Source organism: Camelina sativa, unplaced genomic scaffold (genome assembly GCF_000633955.1).
Source record: "Camelina sativa cultivar DH55 unplaced genomic scaffold, Cs unpScaffold16959, whole genome shotgun sequence".
Taxonomy (NCBI): domain Eukaryota; kingdom Viridiplantae; phylum Streptophyta; class Magnoliopsida; order Brassicales; family Brassicaceae; genus Camelina; species Camelina sativa.
In genome coordinates, this window is record NW_010937976.1 from 1 (window position 1) to 304 (window position 304).

At 39.1% G+C, this 304-nt stretch overlaps 1 long non-coding RNA gene across 1 annotated transcript; it reads left to right on the plus strand.

The window, feature by feature from the left end:
• LOC104775503 lies at nt 1–304 on the plus strand. The gene is made up of 3 exons (XR_765958.1): nt 1–43; nt 124–165; nt 261–304. It is a non-coding gene; the product is annotated as an uncharacterized LOC104775503 (long non-coding RNA).

Here is a 304-nt window from a genome sequence, read left to right on the forward strand (position 1 = left end):
AAAGATGCCTGAGGCAAGAGTTCAGGTTCCAACAGCACCACAAGTGAGAGTCTTTTGCTTTCCATGTCATTGCTAGCTAGGTTGAAAATTCCAGCAATTAATGTGGCTTTTGTTAAACAACAGGCTAAGGAAAACTTGCCAGATCAGCGCGGCCCAGCAACCAAGGTAATAAACTCTATTACAGTAAACATTTCCACTCTTCGAAATTCCATTTTGTTTATATGCTCAGCTGTCACTAACACATGAAAAATAAATTGCAGAGCAATTCCTATTGTAATACTACACTGAAAACAAAACAACCGCA